Below are 7,818 nucleotides of genomic sequence, written 5' to 3' on the forward strand. Positions count from 1 at the left end.
AAATCATTTTGCTATAGCATGCAGGAGTAAAAGCGGACAGAGTGAAAATGGAAAAAAGATCCACACAGTGACGGAGCAGGACTCGGATTCCTGTGAGGACATAATGACTGTCACAGCTATGACACAGACTGCAGTAGAAGTGAACCAGATCAAAGAATCAGACATGAAAAAACGAGAACAGCTGTTTGCAGGCATGATGATTGGCAACAGCCTGGTCAAGTTTCAAGTTGACTGTGGTGCAACCTGCAACGTTATTCCCATCAACTTGTTGAACCCGAACATCAAAATGGAGCACACAGACAAGGTTCTTGAAGGAAACTGTTTCCAGGGCCTACTCCGTGGATCGGCTTCCTCCGAGGCGTGGACGTCTATCAGCAGAGAATGTACCTTCACCTATCAGCAGAGAATGTCCCTTAGTCTGTAACACAGTCAAATATATTCTCAAGTAATATTCAAGCATGCCATTCAGCGTGTTAGTACGAGCAGCTCGGGAGCAGCTTGGGAGAACAAGAAAACAGAGACTGCTTTAGATTGTCTTCCCAAAGTGACTCAACTTTATTCACAAGTACAACAGTTTATATAGAGGGTAAAATTCATGAGACAGCAGATTATCAGTTTAAACCAGTACAGACCAAGATAAGGCAGCGTCTTCCTGCCCTTGGGTGAAGAAGCATCCTTTGTGTAGTTTATTAGTTCAGCTACAATTGTGATTATCTCAGCGACATATTTTCAAGGCACAAAACGAAGAGTTCTTACATTAGTGAAATCTGAAACAAACCATTTGGCCTTCAACAGGCGTCTAAAAGATTAAGAAACTAATGTAGCTGAGGGAGTGATCTCTGTGGTATTTCAACCTTGTACCAGCCTGTGATTCTCACACATCAATTCTTGGGTCAAAGAGAAAAATAACTAAAACAAAGGGGCCTTATTGAATGACAGAGTTTTCCTGCATAATGTCACTATAAAACAATATCCAGTAAATGCTACCATGGTACTAAAATACCTAACAGTTCCCCTCTTTTATTATTTTTAAAAATAATAACTCAAATAGAAAGGAAAAATCACAAATGTAATAACATAATATAAAAAGCAAATCATAAAATGTAATAGTTCACAACCTAATGTTCAATATACACATCAGGAACATCATTGGTAAGATCTGGCACATCCTCAGGATCAATTTGTGCTAATTGCAAATACATTGAAGTAGCTGTACTAGTAGCTATACGGGTTATCATTGAAAATGTGGCTTGCAGAAATGTGAACAGGGTTGCACTTTACAATACGAAATAGTAAATAAAAATCCTAAGATTAATGCAGTAGATATGATTAATAACCTAAATATATAAAAAAGACAGTTCTTTAGTCGTCTCCTGGCCTGGTCCCAGGTTCGAGAGACACCGTATAAGCGTCGTGTGATGACAATGGGCATTTCATTTTCTCCATTATCAGGATGAAACGAGTCTATCTTTATCAGGTTAGACATTGTGTGGTACTCTAGGCTTTCTGTTCCTGCTGGATGTTCGAGTACCTTGTTGTTGTTCAGGCGGGGGATCAGAGGGCTTTCTGAGTCTTGGCTCTTTCAGGCGTTGTGTGTTAATCAGTGATTGTGTGTGTGTAGGTGGATTGGATCCGGGCGCTGGCTCGCCTGAGTCGTCATCTATAGGTGTATTGAATCCGGGCGCTGGCTCGCCGGAGACGTCATCTACTTGATCCGACGCCTTAGGTGGTTTGGTGGGGCTGGTCTTAACCCTGCTGGCATGAATCCACTGAGGTTGTCCGTCTGTTAGGATGCTGGTTCTCGTCACTGCAAGTACAGTCTGGGGGCTGGAACACGCGGCCTCCCCGAGTGCCCTTGGTTTTAGCGACTTTACCAACACCGCATCTCCTGGTTTCCACGGATGGGTTGGATCTATGGAAGGGAGAGGCTGAGAGAGACAAACTTTCTGATAGTTATTATTCAGTGTTTCTACCAGGTTATGAACATAGTCAGACAATGCAGTGTCTATGTCCCCTTCCAATAGCGGTGCCCCTCTGGAGGCTGACCATGGTGTTGGAAACGGTCTTCCCATGATTATTTCAAATGGAGATAATTTGGTTGCTGCGGATGGAGTCATTCTAATCTCGCAGAGGATTTGAGGAAGTAGTTTGATCCAGGTCATTCCTGTTTCTATCATTGCTTTAGTCAGGCGATTTTTTATGGTCCTATTCATTCTTTCTACAACTCCTGAACTCTGAGGATGGTATGGCACATGATATTTCCAGTCTATTGCTAGAGTTTTAGCACACTTTTGAATTACTTCTGATGTGAATGAAGGTCCTCTATCACTGTTAATTTGGTGAGGTATTCCAAATCTGGGTATTATTTCATTGCACAACTTTTGACAGACTACTTCTGCAGTTTCTTTTGATGTTGGGTAAGCTTCTACCCATTTACTAAATTGGTCCACTATTACCAGTAAGTACTTGATGCTTCCTTGTGCTGGCATGTGTGTAAAATCAATTTGTAATGTATGAAATGGGAAATCTGGTTGTGGTAAATGCTGATGTTTTGCTTTTGGTTTTCCTACATTAGTTCGTGCACATGTTAGACAGGTTGCTAATATGCGTTTTACTGCGTGTGATGTTTTCTCGATTACAAATCTTGATTTTATTGCTCCTATTACCCCTCTTTGTCCGACATGACTCACACCGTGAAAATGGCGGACAAGGATTGGCAGTAGTGAAGATGGGAGGGCAATCAAACCCTCAAGATTTTTGTATAAGCCGTCTCTGTTATCTAAGGTACAATCATTACTTTCCCAGTAAGTGTAATCTAAGGCAGAGGCTTGCTCTTGTATGAATTTTAGGTCAACATTTGTTTCTAAATAGTCTGGGAGCGTGACAAGTGGCAGCTGTAAAGGCAAAGATAATACTTCCCTTCTGGGTGGTTGCTGTGAGGCAGCAGCTGCTTTCGCGGTTACGTCTGCAAGAGCATTTCCCACTGCTTCGTCTGTGTCAGCCGTGCTGTGCCCCTTCGTTTTAACAACTGCAATTGCCGATGGCAGCTGTATAGCCTGCAAAAGTCTTTGAACAAGGTCAGAATTAGCGATTGATTTTCCATCAGCAGATCTAAATCCTCTTTGTCTCCACAATGTGCCAAAGTCATGCACCACACCGAATGCATAACGGCTATCAGTGTAAATTGTTACCCGCTTATCCACATGTAACTCACAGGCGCGTATTAAAGCCATGAGCTCTGCTTTTTGTGCTGAGTGAAATGGTAATGAGTGAGCCTCTAGTATGATGTCAGGCAATGTCACCACCGAATAGCCACAAAGAAATAAGTTGTCATTTGGTCTTGAACAGGACCCGTCCACATAAACAATGACTGAGTCTGGGATTGGTGTCTGCTCTAAGTCTGGGCGTGGTGCTGTGGATTCCTGTATACGTGTCATACAATCATGATCGTCAGGGTCGTCTGAACCATCCTGTCGGTCAGAGGAACACAGCATACGAATGAGTAAGTGTGCTGGCGAATTGGGTGTGCTGCTTGCTTTTATAGTGAGATTTGCTGTTGAAGTTAGTGTAGCTTCATAACCTGAGCGACGTTGTGCGGTCATGTGTTGTGTAGTTATGTTTGCTAGAATGGTCGTGACCTGGTGATTGGTGTGTAGAATAGTGTCATGTGAGAGTGTGAGCTTCTCGCAGTCCCTTATCATGATAGAGCAAGCTGCTACTGCTCTCAGGCAGGCCGGCATCCCCAGAACTACTGCTGGCAGCACCTTTGAGTAGAAGGCTACTGGACGGTAGCCACAGCCATGCTCTTGGGCCAATACACCTGCACAGGTTGTGCCGTTCTCTGTGACGTACAGGTGGAACGGTAAGTGGTAGTCAGGCAGACCCAAACAAGGGGCGGAGGTCAGCGCTCCCTGTAATGCATTGAAAGAGGCAGTCATTTCTGTGGACCACAGTATTCGAGGAGGCTTGTCTTTTTTGCAGCATTCACGCAGAATGTGGTCATGAAAAGAACAGTCTGGTATCCACTGTCTGCAATAGTTCACCATGCCTAGGAAAGACAGCATTTCTTTCTGTGTAGTGGGCTTAGGGACAGAGGTCACAGCTTTGACCCTGTCTGTAGTCATAGAACGTTGTCCGTGAGACAGTGTAAATCCCAAATATTGAACAGAAGTCTGACAGTACTGCATTTTCTTTGCTGATGCTTTGTGGCCAGTCTTTTGGAGGTGCTGGAGTAGCATGTGTGTAGCAGTTTGACATAGTTTTTCACTTTCAGCACAGAGGAGGAGATCATCTACATACTGGATCAGAGTACAGCCCTCTGGAGGAGTGAAGCCGTCTAGGGTAGCACGTACCACCATTGAGAAAGCCGCAGGGCTGTCTACCATGCCTTGGGGTAAGCGAGTCCATGTGTACTGCTTATCTCTATGTGTAAAAGCAAATATCGGCTGTGTGTCTATATGCACAGGTACTGAGAAAAAGGCGGAGCACAAATCCACCACAGTAAAATGTGTGGCTGTTGCTGGAATAGATGTCAGTATGCTGGGGACATCTGGGACAATAGGTGGCAGAGGCATAATGACTGCATTAACTTGCCTTAAGTCTTGTGTGAAACGCCATACGCCAGGTTTGTTAGGCTTTGGCACAGGATTGACAGGAGTGTTATATGGAGATACTGTGGGCTTTATTACTCCAGCTGTCAATAAATCTCCTATGATGATGTCTAAGGCTGCGGCTTTTTCAGCGGAAATGGGATATTGCTTGACATATACCGGCTTGTTGTTTTTCAGCTGAGCATGATAAGGTGTACAGTCAATAAATCCTACATCATTCTCACCTCTTGACCATAATGTCATGTTTTGATATTCAGCTGGCAATGTGACAGCAGAGATAGTACAGTGTATGGGGTAGGTTAGATCTATGTGTTGACATGGTGCAGTGATGTCATAGCCTATGTCTGAGTTATGTGACAAAACCACTGTTTGGCCTTCACTGGTGTGAGCAGTTATCATGTTGTTGAACAGTGTGAGAGAAACAAATATGTGGCTTCCAGGCATGGGGCTACCTGGTAACGGTGTTTGCACATGTTTTTGACACAGAGTGTGACGTGGGATACCAGTCAGATGGATATTGAGTTCATTCTCCGCTGAGGCGTCCAGCTGACACAGAGGATGTTCCTTCTCCATGGTGTCGGTGCATAGGGCAGAGAAAACATAGCTGTTATCAGTATCTGCAAACATTTCACCCTTTGTGTTAAATGAAATACACAAGTTCATTTTTGCCATTAAATCTCTGCCTAATAGATTCACAGGCGAGTTTGGAATAATTATGAATGGATGATATGTAATTTCATCTGGTTTTGGGCCCCAGCGTGTTTTTAGAGAATGAGTTTTGGGGCATTGCACTAGAGTTCCGTTTATTCCCATGGTGTTGATGCACACAGAGGAAACAGGCCCACTATAGAATTTTCCAGACAGTGAACTTTTAGTGGCTCCACTGTCAACTAAAAAGGAATAAATCTTTTCACCTATCTCTATATCTAACATGGGCAAGCTTTCTGTGTTACGGGACAATTGCAAATGCAGCATCGTGTGTAGTGCTTCACACTGTCCCTCATCCTCACCTGGGCCTCCCTATTGTCGGTCCAGTCTTTCGTTATCATATGGGTGGGGATTAAAATGTGGATTATAAGGTTGCTGCCTAAGTGCAAAGGGGCCGTTTCTTTGATGTGATTCCTGTCTGCGTTGCCAGTTACCTTGTCTGTAAGAGCTCTGCTGACGCCTAGTGGCAGGAGCTGGTCCTGTGTTTTGTGGTTGAGACCTATGTGCTGCTGATTTGCATCCCCTCCTCCAGTGTCCTATTTTTCCACAGTAAAAACATACGTCTCCACTCCTATCTCTCCTTCTGAGATCTCCCTGCTGCGCTTGTTGAGGGGGCGGGGCCCCTGCATACATCATTTTTTCACTTTCCTCTGAGCCTTCAACATCAAAGTTCAACATCATCTTAACAGTTTTAGCCTTCGTGCTGTTGGGGAAAAGATCTGCACCAGCTTTTGTTTTGACAAGTGTGATAAAGTTCTTTATTTTCATGTCATAGAGATTATCAGTGGCAGTCAGCTTCAATAGTTGTGAACATTCTGGATGAATATTGTTTAAGAATGTTGTTATGAAAATCTGATCATTTCCTCCTTCAGGCATGCATGCCTCATTAGTCCAGCAGTGTGTGAAACGTTTCATAAACACTAGAATGGATTCATCTGGCTTTTGCTTACACATGGTTACTGCATTTAAATCAATTTTATCTCTAGACATTGTGAGCAGAAATTTCTTTAGATTTTGAAAAAAGGCTGTGATTTTGTCATCATTTATCCACAAAAACGAGGTGGTGTTGGCTGCTTGGTCATTTTTAGGGTCTAGTTCCTCTACTTCTTCAATAAGCTGAGATTCAGTCACACCTGGGATTCGTTGACATAATATATATCTATAATCAGGCCCACCCAAGTGGTGGTATCTGGTACTTCTCTGTAATGCAGAAACAAAGGCTGTAGGATTTTGTAGAGGATCGGGGAGTTCTTTAATGGTTGCTGCTAACTCTGAAATTTTAGGGGGTTGAATGCAACACATGTCCCCTATTATCATGAACGGGAGGGAGGTGCTGACGTCATTAAATTGTGATCCCTGCTTTTCTTTATAACGGGTGTTTTTGTGGGGGCCCTCTTGAGTTTTTTCCTCTTTTTTCTGCTTTAAGTAGTTCCTTATTAAATTTCTGGTGTTAGTTATTGCTTTTGGCACAGTTAAACCATTCGCTACTCTAGTGTGGCGCTGAACATGATTATCTATGACAGAAACGGCTTCCTGCAGTTCGGCTTCCGTACGTTCAGTTAAAGGATCTTTCATGATTTCCTCACACTCTGTCATTAACTGTTTTGTTTGCTTTTTATGTTCCTGTAACTCTCTTTCTCGTTCAGTGTATTCTCGTTCCTGTCTTTGATCTAGGTTAAACCAGTCATCTTCTTCTGATTTAGGTGTCATTTCAGTGCCTTCCTCACTCCTTTGGGATTCTGCTGTTAAATCAGGATATACGCGCTGATGACGTGCAGCCGCCGCAGCAGCTATTAATTCTGTTTTTTCATCATAAGGCGGCGGAGCCGTAGGTTGAACGGATGGGCATATAAGGCTAGTTTTTTCTGCAGTGGATTTACTAGAGCCTACACTGGCTTGATTTAAAGCATTTACGTCTGGCTCGGGTCCTTTTTTCCATAGTGGTAGCATGCGATTGGTCACATCACGACATTCTATCATATATTTTTTACAGGACTTTTTAATCAGCCTACTTTTCTTATCACAAATAGTATTTAACATTTCTACTGACCTGTTTTCTGGCGATAATCGCTCGGGATAGGGCTCCGGAAATACATTAGGATGCATTAAAGTTATAGTTCTTAAGTTCGAGACGAAATCAGTCACGTAAGCACTTCCGCATGTTCTGGATACGTAATCATGGAAGTCTTCATTGATTCGCGAGCGTGGGTTAAACGTAACCGGAAGTGGGAGTCGTACTGAGCCGCTATTTGTGATTTTATATTTTATTTTTTTCGGTTTTACAGTTAATTTTGATTTTTTATCGGACCCGTCTAAGGTCTTTGAATTATTCTGACCCATGGTCAGTGATTTCCAGAGGGGTTTAGACGCTTTGAAGGATTTAAGTTAGTTTTTATTTTTGCTGTGGCACACCTGAGGTTACTTGATTTTTTGCTAGCAATTTTATGTTTTTAGTGAGCAACTTCTCACTTTTTAACGAGCAACTTCTCGTTTTATGACC

The 7,818-nt window shown here is 43.0% G+C and overlaps 1 long non-coding RNA gene across 1 annotated transcript; it reads right to left on the reverse strand.

Annotated features, from left to right (window-relative positions):
- Positions 1 to 525: 525 nt before the first annotated feature.
- LOC309715813 lies at positions 526 to 7,362 on the reverse strand. The gene is made up of 2 exons (XR_014279296.1): positions 3,765 to 7,362; positions 526 to 3,066 (listed from the first exon to the last, which is right to left on the reverse strand). It is a non-coding gene; the product is annotated as an uncharacterized lncRNA (long non-coding RNA).
- Between the last annotated feature and the right edge of the window lie 456 nt (positions 7,363 to 7,818).

The sequence above is a fragment of the Aulonocara stuartgranti genome, assembly GCF_965226115.1.
Source record: "Aulonocara stuartgranti genome assembly, chromosome: 10".
Taxonomy (NCBI): domain Eukaryota; kingdom Metazoa; phylum Chordata; class Actinopteri; order Cichliformes; family Cichlidae; genus Aulonocara; species Aulonocara stuartgranti.